At 39.6% G+C, this 22,500-nt stretch overlaps 25 non-coding genes across 25 annotated transcripts; all 25 read right to left on the reverse strand.

Moving 5' to 3' along the window:
* Nucleotides 1–665: 665 nt before the first annotated feature.
* On the reverse strand, nt 666–737 carry trnae-uuc. Its single transcript has one exon. It is a non-coding gene; the product is annotated as a tRNA-Glu (tRNA).
* Nucleotides 738–1,989: 1,252 nt separating this feature from the next.
* Nucleotides 1,990–2,061, reverse strand: trnae-uuc. The gene has a single exon. It is a non-coding gene; the product is annotated as a tRNA-Glu (tRNA).
* A 1,267-nt stretch (nt 2,062–3,328) lies between these two features.
* Nucleotides 3,329–3,400, reverse strand: trnae-uuc. Its single transcript has one exon. It is a non-coding gene; the product is annotated as a tRNA-Glu (tRNA).
* Nucleotides 3,401–3,986: 586 nt separating this feature from the next.
* Nucleotides 3,987–4,058, reverse strand: trnae-uuc. The gene has a single exon. It is a non-coding gene; the product is annotated as a tRNA-Glu (tRNA).
* Nucleotides 4,059–5,325: 1,267 nt separating this feature from the next.
* Nucleotides 5,326–5,397, reverse strand: trnae-uuc. The gene has a single exon. It is a non-coding gene; the product is annotated as a tRNA-Glu (tRNA).
* Nucleotides 5,398–5,984: 587 nt separating this feature from the next.
* trnae-uuc lies at nt 5,985–6,056 on the reverse strand. The gene has a single exon. It is a non-coding gene; the product is annotated as a tRNA-Glu (tRNA).
* Nucleotides 6,057–7,308: 1,252 nt separating this feature from the next.
* trnae-uuc lies at nt 7,309–7,380 on the reverse strand. Its single transcript has one exon. It is a non-coding gene; the product is annotated as a tRNA-Glu (tRNA).
* A 1,252-nt stretch (nt 7,381–8,632) lies between these two features.
* Nucleotides 8,633–8,704, reverse strand: trnae-uuc. The gene has a single exon. It is a non-coding gene; the product is annotated as a tRNA-Glu (tRNA).
* Nucleotides 8,705–9,971: 1,267 nt separating this feature from the next.
* trnae-uuc lies at nt 9,972–10,043 on the reverse strand. Its single transcript has one exon. It is a non-coding gene; the product is annotated as a tRNA-Glu (tRNA).
* Nucleotides 10,044–11,310: 1,267 nt separating this feature from the next.
* Nucleotides 11,311–11,382, reverse strand: trnae-uuc. The gene has a single exon. It is a non-coding gene; the product is annotated as a tRNA-Glu (tRNA).
* A 1,267-nt stretch (nt 11,383–12,649) lies between these two features.
* Nucleotides 12,650–12,721, reverse strand: trnae-uuc. Its single transcript has one exon. It is a non-coding gene; the product is annotated as a tRNA-Glu (tRNA).
* Nucleotides 12,722–12,931: 210 nt separating this feature from the next.
* Nucleotides 12,932–13,004, reverse strand: trnar-acg. The gene has a single exon. It is a non-coding gene; the product is annotated as a tRNA-Arg (tRNA).
* Nucleotides 13,005–13,988: 984 nt separating this feature from the next.
* On the reverse strand, nt 13,989–14,060 carry trnae-uuc. Its single transcript has one exon. It is a non-coding gene; the product is annotated as a tRNA-Glu (tRNA).
* A 210-nt stretch (nt 14,061–14,270) lies between these two features.
* trnar-acg lies at nt 14,271–14,343 on the reverse strand. Its single transcript has one exon. It is a non-coding gene; the product is annotated as a tRNA-Arg (tRNA).
* A 984-nt stretch (nt 14,344–15,327) lies between these two features.
* On the reverse strand, nt 15,328–15,399 carry trnae-uuc. The gene has a single exon. It is a non-coding gene; the product is annotated as a tRNA-Glu (tRNA).
* A 210-nt stretch (nt 15,400–15,609) lies between these two features.
* trnar-acg lies at nt 15,610–15,682 on the reverse strand. The gene has a single exon. It is a non-coding gene; the product is annotated as a tRNA-Arg (tRNA).
* Nucleotides 15,683–16,666: 984 nt separating this feature from the next.
* Nucleotides 16,667–16,738, reverse strand: trnae-uuc. The gene has a single exon. It is a non-coding gene; the product is annotated as a tRNA-Glu (tRNA).
* Nucleotides 16,739–16,948: 210 nt separating this feature from the next.
* On the reverse strand, nt 16,949–17,021 carry trnar-acg. Its single transcript has one exon. It is a non-coding gene; the product is annotated as a tRNA-Arg (tRNA).
* Nucleotides 17,022–18,004: 983 nt separating this feature from the next.
* Nucleotides 18,005–18,076, reverse strand: trnae-uuc. Its single transcript has one exon. It is a non-coding gene; the product is annotated as a tRNA-Glu (tRNA).
* A 210-nt stretch (nt 18,077–18,286) lies between these two features.
* Nucleotides 18,287–18,359, reverse strand: trnar-acg. The gene has a single exon. It is a non-coding gene; the product is annotated as a tRNA-Arg (tRNA).
* Nucleotides 18,360–18,951: 592 nt separating this feature from the next.
* Nucleotides 18,952–19,024, reverse strand: trnar-acg. Its single transcript has one exon. It is a non-coding gene; the product is annotated as a tRNA-Arg (tRNA).
* A 984-nt stretch (nt 19,025–20,008) lies between these two features.
* On the reverse strand, nt 20,009–20,080 carry trnae-uuc. Its single transcript has one exon. It is a non-coding gene; the product is annotated as a tRNA-Glu (tRNA).
* A 210-nt stretch (nt 20,081–20,290) lies between these two features.
* On the reverse strand, nt 20,291–20,363 carry trnar-acg. The gene has a single exon. It is a non-coding gene; the product is annotated as a tRNA-Arg (tRNA).
* Nucleotides 20,364–21,347: 984 nt separating this feature from the next.
* trnae-uuc lies at nt 21,348–21,419 on the reverse strand. The gene has a single exon. It is a non-coding gene; the product is annotated as a tRNA-Glu (tRNA).
* A 210-nt stretch (nt 21,420–21,629) lies between these two features.
* On the reverse strand, nt 21,630–21,702 carry trnar-acg. The gene has a single exon. It is a non-coding gene; the product is annotated as a tRNA-Arg (tRNA).
* Nucleotides 21,703–22,500: the final 798 nt, after the last annotated feature.

The raw sequence follows: 22,500 nt of genomic DNA on the forward strand, positions 1-22,500 counted from the left end.
TCCCATACTGGGAGTTCAACCCGGGCGAAAACCAGAAATCCTAAAAGCCAGACCATATGGGAAGACAGTTACTTTAAAAAAACATCACAGACAAATCCATAAACGTTGAAATGATGCTTGTTGTAATTACAAGCTCCATCTTTTTCTCAGCGATGTTGGAGAAAAGTCCCATATAAAATCAGTCTAAAATGTGTTTGAATCGAGAACTGCCAGACACAATGAAAAGTATACAGTATTTTTCCCAGCTTGATTTTGGTCAAATAAATCTAGTTTTGAGCCAAACAGGAGTCAAATATTCAATCTTCTGACCTGTTATCAGACACGTTATCCATTGCGCCACTGGCCGCACAGCCAAGCTGAAGTCAGGACACACCTAGGCCAGTGTACACAGTCATAGCTTCTGTCACCGACAAGGTTCCTTGGGATTTCTGTTACAGATGCAAATCTTAATTTGATCCTCCTGTTGTTGCATGAATTTTACTGCAGAGCAAGAAATGCAGCAATGAAGTGTATTCAACGTTTAAAATGCCTTGTATAATTTGAATCTACATAACATGTCACATTTCCTGTTGCTGAGGGAATATTGTTGTGTTGTGTGAAACTGCTGCCAGTTAAAATGCAGTATTTGTTGTTACACAAGTGCATCCCAAACAACAAGATATTCTTTCCCATACCGGGAGTTGAACCCGGGCCACCTGGGTGAAAACCAGGAATCCTAACCGCTAGACCATATGGGAAGACACATACTTAAAATACACATCACAGACAAATCTTTAAATGTTGACATTATGCCTTTTGGATTAAAAGCTACATCTTTTTTTCTCTGAGATGTTGGGGAATGTCCAGATGAAATCAGTCTAAAATGAGTTTGAAGTGAGAACAGCCAGAAGCACTGAAAAGTATACAGTATCAATCCCGGCTTGATTTCAATAAATTAAATTAAGTATCGAGCCAGCAAGGAGTCGAAACTAGAATCTTCTGATCCGTAGTCAGACACGTTATCCATTGCGCCACTGGCCCCACGTCTAAGCTGAAGTCAAGTCACAGCTAGACCAGTGTACACAGTCATTGTGTCTGTCAACAACAAGGTTCCTTGGTTTTCTGTTTCAGATGCATATCTTAATTTGATCCTCCTGTTGTTGCATGAATTTTACTGAAGAGCAAGAAATGCAAACTTGAAGTGTATTCAATGTTTAAAAAGTCTTGTAAATTATGAATCTACAAAACATGTCACATTTGCTGTTGCTGAGGGAATATTGTTGTGTTGTGTGATTCTGCTGCCAGTTAAAATGTGGTATCTGTTCTTACACAAGTGCATCCCAAATGACAAGATGTTCTTTCCCATACTGGGAGTTCAACCCGGGCGAAAACCAGGAATCCTAAAAGCCAGACCATATGGGAAGACAGTTACTTTAAAAAAACATCACAGACAAATCCATAAACGTTGAAATGATGCTTGTTGTAATTACAAGCTCCATCTTTTTCTCAGCGATGTTGGAGAAAAGTCCCATATAAAATCAGTCTAAAATGTGTTTGAATCGAGAACTGCCAGACACAATGAAAAGTATACAGTATTTTTCCCAGCTTGATTTTGGTCAAATAAATCTAGTTTTGAGCCAAACAGGAGTCAAATATTCAATCTTCTGACCTGTTATCAGACACGTTATCCATTGCGCCACTGGCCGCACAGCCAAGCTGAAGTCAGGACACACCTAGGCCAGTGTACACAGTCATAGCTTCTGTCACCGACAAGGTTCCTTGGGATTTCTGTTACAGATGCAAATCTTAATTTGATCCTCCTGTTGTTGCATGAATTTTACTGCAGAGCAAGAAATGCAGCAATGAAGTGTATTCAACGTTTAAAATGCCTTGTATAATTTGAATCTACATAACATGTCACATTTCCTGTTGCTGAGGGAATATTGTTGTGTTGTGTGAAACTGCAGTATCTGTTGTTACACAAGTGCATCCCAAACAACAAGATATTCTTTCCCATACCGGGAGTTGAACCCGGGCCACCTGGGTGAAAACCAGGAATCCTAACCGCTAGACCATATGGGAAGACACATACTTAAAATACACATCACAGACAAATCTTTAAATGTTGACATTATGCCTGTTGGATTAAAAGCTACATCTTTTTTTCTCTGAGATGTTGGGGAATGTCCAGATGAAATCAGTCTAAAATGAGTTTGAAGTGAGAACAGCCAGAAGCACTGAAAAGTATACAGTATCAATCCCGGCTTGATTTCAATAAATTAAATTAAGTATCGAGCCAGCCAGGAGTCGAAACTAGAATCTTCTGATCCGTAGTCAGACACGTTATCCATTGCGCCACTGGCCCCACGTCTAAGCTGAAGTCAAGTCACAGCTAGACCAGTGTACACAGTCATTGTGTCTGTCAACAACAAGGTTCCTTGGTTTTCTGTTTCAGATGCATATCTTAATTTGATCCTCCTGTTGTTGCATGAATTTTACTGAAGAGCAAGAAATGCAAACTTGAAGTGTATTCAATGTTTAAAAAGTCTTGTAAATTATGAATCTACAAAACATGTCACATTTGCTGTTGCTGAGGGAATATTGTTGTGTTGTGTGATTCTGCTGCCAGTTAAAATGTGGTATCTGTTCTTACACAAGTGCATCCCAAATGACAAGATGTTCTTTCCCATACTGGGAGTTCAACCCGGGCGAAAACCAGGAATCCTAAAAGCCAGACCATATGGGAAGACAGTTACTTTAAAAAAACATCACAGACAAATCCATAAACGTTGAAATGATGCTTGTTGTAATTACAAGCTCCATCTTTTTCTCAGCGATGTTGGAGAAAAGTCCCATATAAAATCAGTCTAAAATGTGTTTGAATCGAGAACTGCCAGACACAATGAAAAGTATACAGTATTTTTTCCAGCTTGATTTTGGTCAAATAAATCTAGTTTTGAGCCAAACAGGAGTCAAATATTCAATCTTCTGACCTGTTATCAGACACGTTATCCATTGCGCCACTGGCCGCACAGCCAAGCTGAAGTCAGGACACACCTAGGCCAGTGTACACAGTCATAGCTTCTGTCACCGACAAGGTTCCTTGGGATTTCTGTTACAGATGCAAATCTTAATTTGATCCTCCTGTTGTTGCATGAATTTTACTGCAGAGCAAGAAATGCAGCAATGAAGTGTATTCAACGTTTAAAATGCCTTGTATAATTTGAATCTACATAACATGTCACATTTCCTGTTGCTGAGGGAATATTGTTGTGTTGTGTGAAACTGCTGCCAGTTAAAATGCAGTATCTGTTGTTACACAAGTGCATCCCAAACAACAAGATATTCTTTCCCATACCAGGAGTTGAACCCGGGCCACCTGGGTGAAAACCAGGAATCCTAACCGCTAGACCATATGGGAAGACACATACTTAAAATACACATCACAGACAAATCTTTAAATGTTGACATTATGCCTTTTGGATTAAAAGCTACATCTTTTTTCTCTGAGATGTTGGGGAATGTCCAGATGAAATCAGTCTAAAATGAGTTTGAAGTGAGAACAGCCAGAAGCACTGAAAAGTATACAGTATCAATCCCGGCTTGATTTCAATAAATTAAATTAAGTATCGAGCCAGCCAGGAGTCGAACCTAGAATCTTCTGATCCGTAGTCAGACACGTTATCCATTGCGCCACTGGCCGCACAGCCAAGCTGAAGTCAGGACACACCTAGGCCAGTGTACACAGTCATAGCTTCTGTCACCGACAAGGTTCCTTGGGATTTCTGTTACAGATGCAAATCTTAATTTGATCCTCCTGTTGTTGCATGAATTTTACTGCAGAGCAAGAAATGCAGCAATGAAGTGTATTCAACGTTTAAAATGCCTTGTATAATTTGAATCTACATAACATGTCACATTTCCTGTTGCTGAGGGAATATTGTTGTGTTGTGTGAAACTGCAGTATCTGTTGTTACACAAGTGCATCCCAAACAACAAGATATTCTTTCCCATACCGGGAGTTGAACCCGGGCCACCTGGGTGAAAACCAGGAATCCTAACCGCTAGACCATATGGGAAGACACATACTTAAAATACACATCACAGACAAATCTTTAAATGTTGACATTATGCCTGTTGGATTAAAAGCTACATCTTTTTTTCTCTGAGATGTTGGGGAATGTCCAGATGAAATCAGTCTAAAATGAGTTTGAAGTGAGAACAGCCAGAAGCACTGAAAAGTATACAGTATCAATCCCGGCTTGATTTCAATAAATTAAATTAAGTATCGAGCCAGCCAGGAGTCGAAACTAGAATCTTCTGATCCGTAGTCAGACACGTTATCCATTGCGCCACTGGCCCCACGTCTAAGCTGAAGTCAAGTCACAGCTAGACCAGTGTACACAGTCATTGTGTCTGTCAACAACAAGGTTCCTTGGTTTTCTGTTTCAGATGCATATCTTAATTTGATCCTCCTGTTGTTGCATGAATTTTACTGAAGAGCAAGAAATGCAAACTTGAAGTGTATTCAATGTTTAAAAAGTCTTGTAAATTATGAATCTACAAAACATGTCACATTTGCTGTTGCTGAGGGAATATTGTTGTGTTGTGTGATTCTGCTGCCAGTTAAAATGTGGTATCTGTTCTTACACAAGTGCATCCCAAATGACAAGATGTTCTTTCCCATACTGGGAGTTCAACCCGGGCGAAAACCAGGAATCCTAAAAGCCAGACCATATGGGAAGACAGTTACTTTAAAAAAACATCACAGACAAATCCATAAACGTTGAAATGATGCTTGTTGTAATTACAAGCTCCATCTTTTTCTCAGCGATGTTGGAGAAAAGTCCCATATAAAATCAGTCTAAAATGTGTTTGAATCGAGAACTGCCAGACACAATGAAAAGTATACAGTATTTTTTCCAGCTTGATTTTGGTCAAATAAATCTAGTTTTGAGCCAAACAGGAGTCAAATATTCAATCTTCTGACCTGTTATCAGACACGTTATCCATTGCGCCACTGGCCGCACAGCCAAGCTGAAGTCAGGACACACCTAGGCCAGTGTACACAGTCATAGCTTCTGTCACCGACAAGGTTCCTTGGGATTTCTGTTACAGATGCAAATCTTAATTTGATCCTCCTGTTGTTGCATGAATTTTACTGCAGAGCAAGAAATGCAGCAATGAAGTGTATTCAACGTTTAAAATGCCTTGTATAATTTGAATCTACATAACATGTCACATTTCCTGTTGCTGAGGGAATATTGTTGTGTTGTGTGAAACTGCTGCCAGTTAAAATGCAGTATCTGTTGTTACACAAGTGCATCCCAAACAACAAGATATTCTTTCCCATACCAGGAGTTGAACCCGGGCCACCTGGGTGAAAACCAGGAATCCTAACCGCTAGACCATATGGGAAGACACATACTTAAAATACACATCACAGACAAATCTTTAAATGTTGACATTATGCCTTTTGGATTAAAAGCTACATCTTTTTTTCTCTGAGATGTTGGGGAATGTCCAGATGAAATCAGTCTAAAATGAGTTTGAAGTGAGAACAGCCAGAAGCACTGAAAAGTATACAGTATCAATCCCGGCTTGATTTCAATAAATTAAATTAAGTATCGAGCCAGCCAGGAGTCGAACCTAGAATCTTCTGATCCGTAGTCAGACACGTTATCCATTGCGCCACTGGCCGCACAGCCAAGCTGAAGTCAGGACACACCTAGGCCAGTGTACACAGTCATAGCTTCTGTCACCGACAAGGTTCCTTGGGATTTCTGTTACAGATGCAAATCTTAATTTGATCCTCCTGTTGTTGCATGAATTTTACTGCAGAGCAAGAAATGCAGCAATGAAGTGTATTCAACGTTTAAAATGCCTTGTATAATTTGAATCTACATAACATGTCACATTTCCTGTTGCTGAGGGAATATTGTTGTGTTGTGTGAAACTGCAGTATCTGTTGTTACACAAGTGCATCCCAAACAACAAGATATTCTTTCCCATACCGGGAGTTGAACCCGGGCCACCTGGGTGAAAACCAGGAATCCTAACCGCTAGACCATATGGGAAGACACATACTTAAAATACACATCACAGACAAATCTTTAAATGTTGACATTATGCCTGTTGGATTAAAAGCTACATCTTTTTTTCTCTGAGATGTTGGGGAATGTCCAGATGAAATCAGTCTAAAATGAGTTTGAAGTGAGAACAGCCAGAAGCACTGAAAAGTATACAGTATCAATCCCGGCTTGATTTCAATAAATTAAATTAAGTATCGAGCCAGCCAGGAGTCGAAACTAGAATCTTCTGATCCGTAGTCAGACACGTTATCCATTGCGCCACTGGCCCCACGTCTAAGCTGAAGTCAAGTCACAGCTAGACCAGTGTACACAGTCATTGTGTCTGTCAACAACAAGGTTCCTTGGTTTTCTGTTTCAGATGCATATCTTAATTTGATCCTCCTGTTGTTGCATGAATTTTACTGAAGAGCAAGAAATGCAAACTTGAAGTGTATTCAATGTTTAAAAAGTCTTGTAAATTATGAATCTACAAAACATGTCACATTTGCTGTTGCTGAGGGAATATTGTTGTGTTGTGTGATTCTGCTGCCAGTTAAAATGTGGTATCTGTTCTTACACAAGTGCATCCCAAATGACAAGATGTTCTTTCCCATACTGGGAGTTCAACCCGGGCGAAAACCAGGAATCCTAAAAGCCAGACCATATGGGAAGACAGTTACTTTAAAAAAACATCACAGACAAATCCATAAACGTTGAAATGATGCTTGTTGTAATTACAAGCTCCATCTTTTTCTCAGCGATGTTGGAGAAAAGTCCCATATAAAATCAGTCTAAAATGTGTTTGAATCGAGAACTGCCAGACACAATGAAAAGTATACAGTATTTTTCCCAGCTTGATTTTGGTCAAATAAATCTAGTTTTGAGCCAAACAGGAGTCAAATATTCAATCTTCTGACCTGTTATCAGACACGTTATCCATTGCGCCACTGGCCGCACAGCCAAGCTGAAGTCAGGACACACCTAGGCCAGTGTACACAGTCATAGCTTCTGTCACCGACAAGGTTCCTTGGGATTTCTGTTACAGATGCAAATCTTAATTTGATCCTCCTGTTGTTGCATGAATTTTACTGCAGAGCAAGAAATGCAGCAATGAAGTGTATTCAACGTTTAAAATGCCTTGTATAATTTGAATCTACATAACATGTCACATTTCCTGTTGCTGAGGGAATATTGTTGTGTTGTGTGAAACTGCAGTATCTGTTGTTACACAAGTGCATCCCAAACAACAAGATATTCTTTCCCATACCGGGAGTTGAACCCGGGCCACCTGGGTGAAAACCAGGAATCCTAACCGCTAGACCATATGGGAAGACACATACTTAAAATACACATCACAGACAAATCTTTAAATGTTGACATTATGCCTGTTGGATTAAAAGCTACATCTTTTTTTCTCTGAGATGTTGGGGAATGTCCAGATGAAATCAGTCTAAAATGAGTTTGAAGTGAGAACAGCCAGAAGCACTGAAAAGTATACAGTATCAATCCCGGCTTGATTTCAATAAATTAAATTAAGTATCGAGCCAGCCAGGAGTCGAAACTAGAATCTTCTGATCCGTAGTCAGACACGTTATCCATTGCGCCACTGGCCCCACGTCTAAGCTGAAGTCAAGTCACAGCTAGACCAGTGTACACAGTCATTGTGTCTGTCAACAACAAGGTTCCTTGGTTTTCTGTTTCAGATGCATATCTTAATTTGATCCTCCTGTTGTTGCATGAATTTTACTGAAGAGCAAGAAATGCAAACTTGAAGTGTATTCAATGTTTAAAAAGTCTTGTAAATTATGAATCTACAAAACATGTCACATTTGCTGTTGCTGAGGGAATATTGTTGTGTTGTGTGATTCTGCTGCCAGTTAAAATGTGGTATCTGTTCTTACACAAGTGCATCCCAAATGACAAGATGTTCTTTCCCATACTGGGAGTTCAACCCGGGCGAAAACCAGGAATCCTAAAAGCCAGACCATATGGGAAGACAGTTACTTTAAAAAAACATCACAGACAAATCCATAAACGTTGAAATGATGCTTGTTGTAATTACAAGCTCCATCTTTTTCTCAGCGATGTTGGAGAAAAGTCCCATATAAAATCAGTCTAAAATGTGTTTGAATCGAGAACTGCCAGACACAATGAAAAGTATACAGTATTTTTCCCAGCTTGATTTTGGTCAAATAAATCTAGTTTTGAGCCAAACAGGAGTCAAATATTCAATCTTCTGACCTGTTATCAGACACGTTATCCATTGCGCCACTGGCCGCACAGCCAAGCTGAAGTCAGGACACACCTAGGCCAGTGTACACAGTCATAGCTTCTGTCACCGACAAGGTTCCTTGGGATTTCTGTTACAGATGCAAATCTTAATTTGATCCTCCTGTTGTTGCATGAATTTTACTGCAGAGCAAGAAATGCAGCAATGAAGTGTATTCAACGTTTAAAATGCCTTGTATAATTTGAATCTACATAACATGTCACATTTCCTGTTGCTGAGGGAATATTGTTGTGTTGTGTGAAACTGCAGTATCTGTTGTTACACAAGTGCATCCCAAACAACAAGATATTCTTTCCCATACCGGGAGTTGAACCCGGGCCACCTGGGTGAAAACCAGGAATCCTAACCGCTAGACCATATGGGAAGACACATACTTAAAATACACATCACAGACAAATCTTTAAATGTTGACATTATGCCTGTTGGATTAAAAGCTACATCTTTTTTTCTCTGAGATGTTGGGGAATGTCCAGATGAAATCAGTCTAAAATGAGTTTGAAGTGAGAACAGCCAGAAGCACTGAAAAGTATACAGTATCAATCCCGGCTTGATTTCAATAAATTAAATTAAGTATCGAGCCAGCCAGGAGTCGAAACTAGAATCTTCTGATCCGTAGTCAGACACGTTATCCATTGCGCCACTGGCCCCACGTCTAAGCTGAAGTCAAGTCACAGCTAGACCAGTGTACACAGTCATTGTGTCTGTCAACAACAAGGTTCCTTGGTTTTCTGTTTCAGATGCATATCTTAATTTGATCCTCCTGTTGTTGCATGAATTTTACTGAAGAGCAAGAAATGCAAACTTGAAGTGTATTCAATGTTTAAAAAGTCTTGTAAATTATGAATCTACAAAACATGTCACATTTGCTGTTGCTGAGGGAATATTGTTGTGTTGTGTGATTCTGCTGCCAGTTAAAATGTGGTATCTGTTCTTACACAAGTGCATCCCAAATGACAAGATGTTCTTTCCCATACTGGGAGTTCAACCCGGGCGAAAACCAGGAATCCTAAAAGCCAGACCATATGGGAAGACAGTTACTTTAAAAAAACATCACAGACAAATCCATAAACGTTGAAATGATGCTTGTTGTAATTACAAGCTCCATCTTTTTCTCAGCGATGTTGGAGAAAAGTCCCATATAAAATCAGTCTAAAATGTGTTTGAATCGAGAACTGCCAGACACAATGAAAAGTATACAGTATTTTTCCCAGCTTGATTTTGGTCAAATAAATCTAGTTTTGAGCCAAACAGGAGTCAAATATTCAATCTTCTGACCTGTTATCAGACACGTTATCCATTGCGCCACTGGCCGCACAGCCAAGCTGAAGTCAGGACACACCTAGGCCAGTGTACACAGTCATAGCTTCTGTCACCGACAAGGTTCCTTGGGATTTCTGTTACAGATGCAAATCTTAATTTGATCCTCCTGTTGTTGCATGAATTTTACTGCAGAGCAAGAAATGCAGCAATGAAGTGTATTCAACGTTTAAAATGCCTTGTATAATTTGAATCTACATAACATGTCACATTTCCTGTTGCTGAGGGAATATTGTTGTGTTGTGTGAAACTGCTGCCAGTTAAAATGCAGTATTTGTTGTTACACAAGTGCATCCCAAACAACAAGATATTCTTTCCCATACCGGGAGTTGAACCCGGGCCACCTGGGTGAAAACCAGGACTCCTAACCGCTAGACCATATGGGAAGACACATACTTAAAATACACATCACAGACAAATCTTTAAATGTTGACATTATGCCTTTTGGATTAAAAGCTACATCTTTTTTTCTCTGAGATGTTGGGGAATGTCCAGATGAAATCAGTCTAAAATGAGTTTGAAGTGAGAACAGCCAGAAGCACTGAAAAGTATACAGTATCAATCCCGGCTTGATTTCAATAAATTAAATTAAGTATCGAGCCAGCCAGGAGTCGAAACTAGAATCTTCTGATCCGTAGTCAGACACGTTATCCATTGCGCCACTGGCCCCACGTCTAAGCTGAAGTCAAGTCACAGCTAGACCAGTGTACACAGTCATTGTGTCTGTCAACAACAAGGTTCCTTGGTTTTCTGTTTCAGATGCATATCTTAATTTGATCCTCCTGTTGTTGCATGAATTTTACTGAAGAGCAAGAAATGCAAACTTGAAGTGTATTCAATGTTTAAAAAGTCTTGTAAATTATGAATCTACAAAACATGTCACATTTGCTGTTGCTGAGGGAATATTGTTGTGTTGTGTGATTCTGCTGCCAGTTAAAATGTGGTATCTGTTCTTACACAAGTGCATCCCAAATGACAAGATGTTCTTTCCCATACTGGGAGTTCAACCCGGGCGAAAACCAGGAATCCTAAAAGCCAGACCATATGGGAAGACAGTTACTTTAAAAAAACATCACAGACAAATCCATAAACGTTGAAATGATGCTTGTTGTAATTACAAGCTCCATCTTTTTCTCAGCGATGTTGGAGAAAAGTCCCATATAAAATCAGTCTAAAATGTGTTTGAATCGAGAACTGCCAGACACAATGAAAAGTATACAGTATTTTTCCCAGCTTGATTTTGGTCAAATAAATCTAGTTTTGAGCCAAACAGGAGTCAAATATTCAATCTTCTGACCTGTTATCAGACACGTTATCCATTGCGCCACTGGCCGCACAGCCAAGCTGAAGTCAGGACACACCTAGGCCAGTGTACACAGTCATAGCTTCTGTCACCGACAAGGTTCCTTGGGATTTCTGTTACAGATGCAAATCTTAATTTGATCCTCCTGTTGTTGCATGAATTTTACTGCAGAGCAAGAAATGCAGCAATGAAGTGTATTCAACGTTTAAAATGCCTTGTATAATTTGAATCTACATAACATGTCACATTTCCTGTTGCTGAGGGAATATTGTTGTGTTGTGTGAAACTGCTGCCAGTTAAAATGCAGTATCTGTTGTTACACAAGTGCATCCCAAACAACAAGATATTCTTTCCCATACCGGGAGTTGAACCCGGGCCACCTGGGTGAAAACCAGGAATCCTAACCGCTAGACCATATGGGAAGACACATACTTAAAATACACATCACAGACAAATCTTTAAATGTTGACATTATGCCTGTTGGATTAAAAGCTACATCTTTTTTTCTCTGAGATGTTGGGGAATGTCCAGATGAAATCAGTCTAAAATGAGTTTGAAGTGAGAACAGCCAGAAGCACTGAAAAGTATACAGTATCAATCCCGGCTTGATTTCAATAAATTAAATTAAGTATCGAGCCAGCCAGGAGTCGAAACTAGAATCTTCTGATCCGTAGTCAGACACGTTATCCATTGCGCCACTGGCCCCACGTCTAAGCTGAAGTCAAGTCACAGCTAGACCAGTGTACACAGTCATTGTGTCTGTCAACAACAAGGTTCCTTGGTTTTCTGTTTCAGATGCATATCTTAATTTGATCCTCCTGTTGTTGCATGAATTTTACTGAAGAGCAAGAAATGCAAACTTGAAGTGTATTCAATGTTTAAAAAGTCTTGTAAATTATGAATCTACAAAACATGTCACATTTGCTGTTGCTGAGGGAATATTGTTGTGTTGTGTGATTCTGCTGCCAGTTAAAATGTGGTATCTGTTCTTACACAAGTGCATCCCAAATGACAAGATGTTCTTTCCCATACTGGGAGTTCAACCCGGGCGAAAACCAGGAATCCTAAAAGCCAGACCATATGGGAAGACAGTTACTTTAAAAAAACATCACAGACAAATCCATAAACGTTGAAATGATGCTTGTTGTAATTACAAGCTCCATCTTTTTCTCAGCGATGTTGGAGAAAAGTCCCATATAAAATCAGTCTAAAATGTGTTTGAATCGAGAACTGCCAGACACAATGAAAAGTATACAGTATTTTTCCCAGCTTGATTTTGGTCAAATAAATCTAGTTTTGAGCCAAACAGGAGTCAAATATTCAATCTTCTGACCTGTTATCAGACACGTTATCCATTGCGCCACTGGCCGCACAGCCAAGCTGAAGTCAGGACACACCTAGGCCAGTGTACACAGTCATAGCTTCTGTCACCGACAAGGTTCCTTGGGATTTCTGTTACAGATGCAAATCTTAATTTGATCCTCCTGTTGTTGCATGAATTTTACTGCAGAGCAAGAAATGCAGCAATGAAGTGTATTCAACGTTTAAAATGCCTTGTATAATTTGAATCTACATAACATGTCACATTTCCTGTTGCTGAGGGAATATTGTTGTGTTGTGTGAAACTGCTGCCAGTTAAAATGCAATATCTGTTGTTACACAAGTGCATCCCAAACGACAAGATATTCTTTCCCATACCGGGAGTCGAACCCGGGCCACCTGGGTGAAAACCAGGAATCCTAACCGCTAGACCATATGGGAAGACACATACTTAAAATACACATCACAGACAAATCTTTAAATGTTGACATTATGCCTGTTGGATTAAAAGCTACATCTTTTTTTCTCTGAGATGTTGGGGAATGTCCAGATGAAATCAGTCTAAAATGAGTTTGAAGTGAGAACAGCCAGAAGCACTGAAAAGTATACAGTATCAATCCCGGCTTGATTTCAATAAATTAAATTAAGTATCGAGCCAGCCAGGAGTCGAACCTAGAATCTTCTGATCCGTAGTCAGACACGTTATCCATTGCGCCACTGGCCCCACGTCTAAGCTGAAGTCAGGTCACAGCTAGACCAGTGTACACAGTCATTGCGTCTGTCAACAACAAGGTTCCTTGGTTTTCTGTTTCAGATGCATATCTTAATTTGATCCTCCTGTTGTTGCATGAATTTTACTGAAGAGCAAGAAATGCAAACTTGAAGTGTATTCAATGTTTAAAAAGTCTTGTAAATTATGAATCTACAAAACATGTCACATTTGCTGTTGCTGAGGGAATATTGTTGTGTTGTGTGAAACTGCTGCCAGTTAAAATGCAGTATCTGTTGTTACACAAGTGCATCCCAAACAACAAGATATTCTTTCCCATACCGGGAGTTGAACCCGGGCGAAAACCAGAAATCCTAAAAGCCAGACCATATGGGAAGACAGTTACTTTAAAAAAACATCACAGACAAATCCATAAACGTTGAAATGATGCTTGTTGTAATTACAAGCTCCATCTTTTTCTCAGCGATGTTGGAGAAAAGTCCCATATAAAATCAGTCTAAAATGTGTTTGAATCGAGAACTGCCAGACACAATGAAAAGTATACAGTATTTTTCCCAGCTTGATTTTGGTCAAATAAATCTAGTTTTGAGCCAAACAGGAGTCAAATATTCAATCTTCTGACCTGTTATCAGACACGTTATCCATTGCGCCACTGGCCGCACAGCCAAGCTGAAGTCAGGACACACCTAGGCCAGTGTACACAGTCATAGCTTCTGTCACCGACAAGGTTCCTTGGGATTTCTGTTACAGATGCAAATCTTAATTTGATCCTCCTGTTGTTGCATGAATTTTACTGCAGAGCAAGAAATGCAGCAATGAAGTGTATTCAACGTTTAAAATGCCTTGTATAATTTGAATCTACATAACATGTCACATTTCCTGTTGCTGAGGGAATATTGTTGTGTTGTGTGAAACTGCTGCCAGTTAAAATGCAATATCTGTTGTTACACAAGTGCATCCCAAACGACAAGATATTCTTTCCCATACCGGGAGTCGAACCCGGGCCACCTGGGTGAAAACCAGGAATCCTAACCGCTAGACCATATGGGAAGACACATACTTAAAATACACATCACAGACAAATCTTTAAATGTTGACATTATGCCTGTTGGATTAAAAGCTACATCTTTTTTTCTCTGAGATGTTGGGGAATGTCCAGATGAAATCAGTCTAAAATGAGTTTGAAGTGAGAACAGCCAGAAGCACTGAAAAGTATACAGTATCAATCCCGGCTTGATTTCAATAAATTAAATTAAGTATCGAGCCAGCCAGGAGTCGAACCTAGAATCTTCTGATCCGTAGTCAGACACGTTATCCATTGCGCCACTGGCCCCACGTCTAAGCTGAAGTCAGGTCACAGCTAGACCAGTGTACACAGTCATTGCGTCTGTCAACAACAAGGTTCCTTGGTTTTCTGTTTCAGATGCATATCTTAATTTGATCCTCCTGTTGTTGCATGAATTTTACTGAAGAGCAAGAAGTGCAAACTTGAAGTGTATTCAATGTTTAAAAAGTCTTGTAAATTATGAATCTACAAAACATGTCACATTTGCTGTTGCTGAGGGAATATTGTTGTGTTGTGTGAAACTGCTGCCAGTTAAAATGCAGTATCTGTTGTTACACAAGTGCATCCCAAACAACAAGATATTCTTTCCCATACCGGGAGTTGAACCCGGGCGAAAACCAGAAATCCTAAAAGCCAGACCATATGGGAAGACAGTTACTTTAAAAAAACATCACAGACAAATCCATAAACGTTGAAATGATGCTTGTTGTAATTACAAGCTCCATCTTTTTCTCAGCGATGTTGGAGAAAAGTCCCATATAAAATCAGTCTAAAATGTGTTTGAATCGAGAACTGCCAGACACAATGAAAAGTATACAGTATTTTTCCCAGCTTGATTTTGGTCAAATAAATCTAGTTTTGAGCCAAACAGGAGTCAAATATTCAATCTTCTGACCTGTTATCAGACACGTTATCCATTGCGCCACTGGCCGCACAGCCAAGCTGAAGTCAGGACACACCTAGGCCAGTGTACACAGTCATAGCTTCTGTCACCGACAAGGTTCCTTGGGATTTCTGTTACAGATGCAAATCTTAATTTGATCCTCCTGTTGTTGCATGAATTTTACTGCAGAGCAAGAAATGCAGCAATGAAGTGTATTCAACGTTTAAAATGCCTTGTATAATTTGAATCTACATAACATGTCACATTTCCTGTTGCTGAGGGAATATTGTTGTGTTGTGTGAAACTGCTGCCAGTTAAAATGCAGTATCTGTTGTTACACAAGTGCATCCCAAACAACAAGATATTCTTTCCCATACCGGGAGTTGAACCTGGGCCACCTGGGTGAAAACCAGGAATCCTAACCGCTAGACCATATGGGAAGACACATACTTAAAATACACATCACAGACAAATCTTTAAATGTTGACATTATGCCTTTTGGATTAAAAGCTACATCTTTTTTTCTCTGAGATGTTGGGGAATGTCCAGATGAAATCAGTCTAAAATGAGTTTGAAGTGAGAACAGCCAGAAGCACTGAAAAGTATACAGTATCAATCCCGGCTTGATTTCAATAAATTAAATTAAGTATCGAGCCAGCCAGGAGTCGAACCTAGAATCTTCTGATCCGTAGTCAGACACGTTATCCATTGCGCCACTGGCCCCACGTCTAAGCTGAAGTCAGGTCACAGCTAGACCAGTGTACACAGTCATTGTGTCTGTCAACAACAAGGTTCCTTGGTTTTCTGTTTCAGATGCATATCTTAATTTGATCCTCCTGTTGTTGCATGAATTTTACTGAAGAGCAAGAAATGCAAACTTGAAGTGTATTCAATGTTTAAAAAGTCTTGTAAATTATGAATCTACAAAACATGTCACATTTGCTGTTGCTGAGGGAATATTGTTGTGTTGTGTGATTCTGCTGCCAGTTAAAATGTGGTATCTGTTCTTACACAAGTGCATCCCAAATGACAAGATGTTCTTTCCCATACTGGGAGTTCAACCCGGGCGAAAACCAGAAATCCTAAAAGCCAGACCATATGGGAAGACAGTTACTTTAAAAAAACATCACAGACAAATCCATAAACGTTGAAATGATGCTTGTTGTAATTACAAGCTCCATCTTTTTCTCAGCGATGTTGGAGAAAAGTCCCATATAAAATCAGTCTAAAATGTGTTTGAATCGAGAACTGCCAGACACAATGAAAAGTATACAGTATTTTTCCCAGCTTGATTTTGGTCAAATAAATCTAGTTTTGAGCCAAACAGGAGTAAAATATTCAATCTTCTGACCTGTTATCAGACACGTTATCCATTGCGCCACTGGCCGCACAGCCAAGCTGAAGTCAGGACACACCTAGGCCAGTGTACACAGTCATAGCTTCTGTCACCGACAAGGTTCCTTGGGATTTCTGTTACAGATGCAAATCTTAATTTGATCCTCCTGTTGTTGCATGAATTTTACTGCAGAGCAAGAAATGCAGCAATGAAGTGTATTCAACGTTTAAAATGCCTTGTATAATTTGAATCTACATAACATGTCACATTTCCTGTTGCTGAGGGAATATTGTTGTGTTGTGTGAAACTGCTGCCAGTTAAAATGCAGTATCTGTTGTTACACAAGTGCATCCCAAACAACAAGATATTCTTTCCCATACCAGGAGTTGAACCCGGGCCACCTGGGTGAAAACCAGGAATCCTAACCGCTAGACCATATGGGAAGACACATACTTAAAATACACATCACAGACAAATCTTTAAATGTTGACATTATGCCTTTTGGATTAAAAGCTACATCTTTTTTTCTCTGAGATGTTGGGGAATGTCCAGATGAAATCAGTCTAAAATGAGTTTGAAGTGAGAACAGCCAGAAGCACTGAAAAGTATACAGTATCAATCCCGGCTTGATTTCAATAAATTAAATTAAGTATCGAGCCAGCCAGGAGTCGAACCTAGAATCTTCTGATCCGTAGTCAGACACGTTATCCATTGCGCCACTGGCCCCACGTCTAAGCTGAAGTCAGGTCACAGCTAGACCAGTGTACACAGTCATTGTGTCTGTCAACAACAAGGTTCCTTGGTTTTCTGTTTCAGATGCATATCTTAATTTGATCCTCCTGTTGTTGCATGAATTTTACTGAAGAGCAAGAAATGCAAACTTGAAGTGTATTCAATGTTTAAAAAGTCTTGTAAATTATGAATCTACAAAACATGTCACATTTGCTGTTGCTGAGGGAATATTGTTGTGTTGTGTGATTCTGCTGCCAGTTAAAATGTGGTATCTGTTCTTACACAAGTGCATCCCAAATGACAAGATGTTCTTTCCCATACTGGGAGTTCAACCCGGGCGAAAACCAGAAATCCTAAAAGCCAGACCATATGGGAAGACAGTTACTTTAAAAAAACATCGCAGACAAATCCATAAACGTTGAAATGATGCTTGTTGTAATTACAAGCTCCATCTTTTTCTCAGCGATGTTGGAGAAAAGTCCCATATAAAATCAGTCTAAAATGTGTTTGAATCGAGAACTGCCAGACACAATGAAAAGTATACAGTATTTTTCCCAGCTTGATTTTGGTCAAATAAATCTAGTTTTGAGCCAAACAGGAGTCAAATATTCAATCCTCTGACCTGTTATCAGACACGTTATCCATTGCGCCACTGGCCGCACAGCCAAGCTGAAGTCAGGACAACCTAGGCCAGTGTACACAGTCATAGCTTCTGTCACCGACAAGGTTCCTTGGGATTTCTGTTACAGATGCAAATCTTAATTTGATCCTCCTGTTGTTGCATGAATTTTACTGCAGAGCAAGAAATGCAGCAATGAAGTGTATTCAACGTTTAAAATGCCTCGTATAATTTGAATCTACATAACATGTCACATTTCCTGTTGCTGAGGGAATATTGTTGTGTTGTGTGAAACTGCTGCCAGTTAAAATGCAGTATCTGTTGTTACACAAGTGCATCCCAAACAACAAGATATTCTTTCCCATACCGGGAGTTGAACCCAGGCCACCTGGGTGAAAACCAGGAATCCTAACCGCTAGACCATATGGGAAGACACATACTTAAAATACACATCACAGACAAATCTTTAAATGTTGACATTATGCCTTTTGGATTAAAAGCTACATCTTTTTTTCTCTGAGATGTTGGGGAATGTCCAGATGAAATCAGTCTAAAATGAGTTTGAAGTGAGAACAGCCAGAAGCACTGAAAAGTATACAGTATCAATCCCGGCTTGATTTCAATCAATTAAATTAATTATCGAGCCAGCCAGGAGTCGAACCTAGAATCTTCTGATCCGTAGTCAGACACGTTATCCATTGCACCACTGGCCCCACGTCTAAGCTGAAGTCAGGTCACAGCTAGACCAGTGTACACAGTCATTGTGTCTGTCAACAACAAGGTTCCTTGGTTTTCTGTTTCAGATGCATATCTTAATTTGATCCTCCTGTTGTTGCATGAATTTTACTGAAGAGCAAGAAATGCAAACTTGAAGTGTATTCAATGTTTAAAAAGTCTTGTAAATTATGAATCTACAAAACATGTCACATTTGCTGTTGCTGAGGGAATATTGTTGTGTTGTGTGATTCTGCTGCCAGTTAAAATGTGGTATCTGTTCTTACACAAGTGCATCCCAAATGACAAGATGTTCTTTCCCATACTGGGAGTTCAACCCGGGCGAAAACCAGAAATCCTAAAAGCCAGACCATATGGGAAGACAGTTACTTTAAAAAAACATCACAGACAAATCCATAAACGTTGAAATGATGCTTGTTGTAATTACAAGCTCCATCTTTTTCTCAGCGATGTTGGAGAAAAGTCCCATATAAAATCAGTCTAAAATGTGTTTGAATCGAGAACTGCCAGAAGCACTGAAAAGTATACAGTATCAATCCCGGCTTGATTTCAATCAATTAAATTGAGTATCGAGCCAGCCAGGAGTCGAACCTAGAATCTTCTGATCCGTAGTCAGACACGTTATCCATTGCGCCACTGGCCCCACATCTAAGCTGAAGTCAGGTCACAGCTAGACCAGTGTACACAGTCATTGTGTCTGTCAACAACAAGGTTCCTTGGTTTTCTGTTTCAGATGCATATCTTAATTTGATCCTCCTGTTGTTGCATGAATTTTACTGAAGAGCAAGAAATGCAAACTTGAAGTGTATTCAATGTTTAAAAAGTCTTGTAAATTATGAATCTACAAAACATGTCACATTTGCTGTTGCTGAGGGAATATTGTTGTGTTGTGTGATTCTGCTGCCAGTTAAAATGTGGTATCTGTTCTTACACAAGTGCATCCCAAATGACAAGATGTTCTTTCCCATACTGGGAGTTCAACCCGGGCGAAAACCAGAAATCCTAAAAGCCAGACCATATGGGAAGACAATTACTTTAAAAAAACATCACAGACAAATCCATAAACGTTGAAATGATGCTTGTTGTAATTACAAGCTCCATCTTTTTCTCAGCGATGTTGGAGAAAAGTCCCATATAAAATCAGTTTAAAATGTGTTTGAATCGAGAACTGCCAGACACAATGAAAAGTATACAGTATTTTTCCCAGCTTGATTTTGGTCAAATAAATCTAGTTTTGAGCCAAACAGGAGTCAAATATTCAATCTTCTGACCTGTTATCAGACACGTTATCCATTGCGCCACTGGCCGCACAGCCAAGCTGAAGTCAGGACACACCTAGGCCAGTGTACACAGTCATAGCTTCTGTCACCGACAAGGTTCCTTGGGATTTCTGTTACAGATGCAAATCTTAATTTGATCCTCCTGTTGTTGCATGAATTTTACTGCAGAGCAAGAAATGCAGCAATGAAGTGTATTCAACGTTTAAAATGCCTTGTATAATTTGAATCTACATAACATGTCACATTTCCTGTTGCTGAGGGAATATTGTTGTGTTGTGTGAAACTGCTGCCAGTTAAAATGCAGTATCTGTTGTTACACAAGTGCATCCCAAACAACAAGATATTCTTTCCCATACCGGGAGTTGAACCCGGGCCACCTGGGTGAAAACCAGGAATCCTAACCGCTAGACCATATGGGAAGACACATACTTAAAATACACATCACAGACAAATCTTTAAATGTTGACATTATGCCTTTTGGATTAAAAGCTACATCTTTTTTTCTCTGAGATGTTGGGGAATGTCCAGATGAAATCAGTCTAAAATGAGTTTGAAGTGAGAACAGCCAGAAGCACTGAAAAGTATACAGTATCAATCCCGGCTTGATTTCAATCAATTAAATTAAGTATCGAGCCAGCCAGGAGTCGAACCTAGAATCTTCTGATCCGTAGTCAGACACGTTATCCATTGCGCCACTGGCCCCACGTCTAAGCTGAAGTCAGGTCACAGCTAGACCAGTGTACACAGTCATTGTGTCTGTCAACAACAAGGTTCCTTGGTTTTCTGTTTCAGATGCATATCTTAATTTGATCCTCCTGTTGTTGCATGAATTTTACTGAAGAGCAAGAAATGCAAACTTGAAGTGTATTCAATGTTTAAAAAGTCTTGTAAATTATGAATCTACAAAACATGTCACATTTGCTGTTGCTGAGGGAATATTGTTGTGTTGTGTGATTCTGCTGCCAGTTAAAATGTGGTATCTGTTCTTACACAAGTGCATCCCAAATGACAAGATGTTCTTTCCCATACTGGGAGTTCAACCCGGGCGAAAACCAGAAATCCTAAAAGCCAGACCATATGGGAAGACAATTACTTTAAAAAAACATCACAGACAAATCCATAAACGTTGAAATGATGCTTGTTGTAATTACAAGCTCCATCTTTTTCTCAGCGATGTTGGAGAAAAGTCCCATATAAAATCAGTCTAAAATGTGTTTGAATCGAGAACTGCCAGACACAATGAAAAGTATACAGTATTTTTCCCAGCTTGATTTTGGTCAAATAAATCTAGTTTTGAGCCAAACAGGAGTCAAATATTCAATCTTCTGACCTGTTATCAGACACGTTATCCATTGCGCCACTGGCCGCACAGCCAAGCTGAAGTCAGGACACACCTAGGCCAGTGTACACAGTCATAGCTTCTGTCACCGACAAGGTTCCTTGGGATTTCTGTTACAGATGCAAATCTTAATTTGATCCTCCTGTTGTTGCATGAATTTTACTGCAGAGCAAGAAATGCAGCAATGAAGTGTATTCAACGTTTAAAATGCCTTGTATAATTTGAATCTACATAACATGTCACATTTCCTGTTGCTGAGGGAATATTGTTGTGTTGTGTGAAACTGCTGCCAGTTAAAATGCAGTATCTGTTGTTACACAAGTGCATCCCAAACAACAAGATATTCTTTCCCATACCGGGAGTTGAACCCCGGCCACCTGGGTGAAAACCAGGAATCCTAACCGCTAGACCATATGGGAAGACACATACTTAAAATACACATCACAGACAAATCTTTAAATGTTGACATTATGCCTTTTGGATTAAAAGCTACATCTTTTTTTCTCTGAGATGTTGGGGAATGTCCAGATGAAATCAGTCTAAAATGAGTTTGAAGTGAGAACAGCCAGAAGCACTGAAGAGTATACAGTATCAATGCCGGCTTGATTTCAATCAATTAAATTAAGTATCGAGCCAGCCAGGAGTCGAACCTAGAATCTTCTGATCCGTAGTCAGACACGTTATCCATTGCGCCACTGGCCCCACGTCTAAACTGAAGTCAGGTCACAGCTAGACCAGTGTACACAGTCATTGTGTCTGTCAACAACAAGGTTCCTTGGTTTTCTGTTTCAGATGCATATCTTAATTTGATCCTCCTGTTGTTGCATGAATTTTACTGAAGAGCAAGAAATGCAGCAATGAAGTGTATTCAACGTTTAAAATGCCTTGTAAATTATGAATCTACAAAACATGTCACATTTGCTGTTGCTGAGGGAATATTGTTGTGTTGTGTGATTCTGCTGCCAGTTAAAATGTGGTATCTGTTCTTACACAAGTGCATCCCAAATGACAAGATGTTCTTTCCCATACTGGGAGTTCAACCCGGGCGAAAACCAGAAATCCTAAAAGCCAGACCATATGGGAAGACAGTTACTTTAAAAAAACATCACAGACAAATCCATAAACGTTGAAATGATGCTTGTTGTAATTACAAGCTCCATCTTTTTCTCAGCGATGTTGGAGAAAAGTCCCATATAAAATCAGTCTAAAATGTGTTTGAATCGAGAACTGCCAGACACAATGAAAAGTATACAGTATTTTTCCCAGCTTGATTTTGGTCAAATAAATCTAGTTTTGAGCCAAACAGGAGTCAAATATTCAATCTTCTGACCTGTTATCAGACACGTTATCCATTGCGCCACTGGCCGCACAGCCAAGCTGAAGTCAGGACACACCTAGGCCAGTGTACACAGTCATAGCTTCTGTCACCGACAAGGTTCCTTGGGATTTCTGTTACAGATGCAAATCTTAATTTGATCCTCCTGTTGTTGCATGAATTTT

The sequence above is a fragment of the Oncorhynchus mykiss genome, unplaced genomic scaffold (genome assembly GCF_013265735.2).
Source record: "Oncorhynchus mykiss isolate Arlee unplaced genomic scaffold, USDA_OmykA_1.1 un_scaffold_304, whole genome shotgun sequence".
NCBI classification, from domain to species: domain Eukaryota; kingdom Metazoa; phylum Chordata; class Actinopteri; order Salmoniformes; family Salmonidae; genus Oncorhynchus; species Oncorhynchus mykiss.